General features: G+C 32.7%; 1 long non-coding RNA gene across 1 annotated transcript in view; it reads left to right on the top strand.

Annotated features, from left to right (window-relative positions):
* The window catches only part of LOC119592854, a 2,747-nt gene that overhangs the window by 2,164 nt on the left and 280 nt on the right, over positions 1-303 (top strand). The window contains exon 2 of the long non-coding RNA XR_005230484.1: positions 49-169. This is a non-coding gene — a long non-coding RNA (uncharacterized LOC119592854). The remainder of the gene's footprint in view (positions 1-48; positions 170-303) is intronic.

A 303-nucleotide genomic window follows, 5' to 3' on the forward strand; every position in this document is an offset into this window, starting at 1 on the left:
ATCTCTATATTTTATTTTATTTATTAACCTTTTGTTCTTGGTTTCCAGGTGGTGGCCCAGCAGTTCTGACAAACTACAGTCCTGTTGAAGAAGCTATGTTGACACTGATTGAGCCTGTTGCTATTACTGGCTTACCAGGGGGTTTATGAAAATGAGACTGAAGTAGATGGTAATAAGGATGTTTTAAATTAAGAGGGCGATACATAATCTATTCCCTTTTTGTGATATGGTTATATTTTGAAATTTAGTAATATTTGATTCTTTTTAATATTAAGCAGCAACACATTATAATACAAGAAATGG

The sequence above is a fragment of the Penaeus monodon genome, chromosome 31, assembly GCF_015228065.2.
Source record: "Penaeus monodon isolate SGIC_2016 chromosome 31, NSTDA_Pmon_1, whole genome shotgun sequence".
NCBI classification, from domain to species: Eukaryota; Metazoa; Arthropoda; class Malacostraca; order Decapoda; family Penaeidae; genus Penaeus; species Penaeus monodon.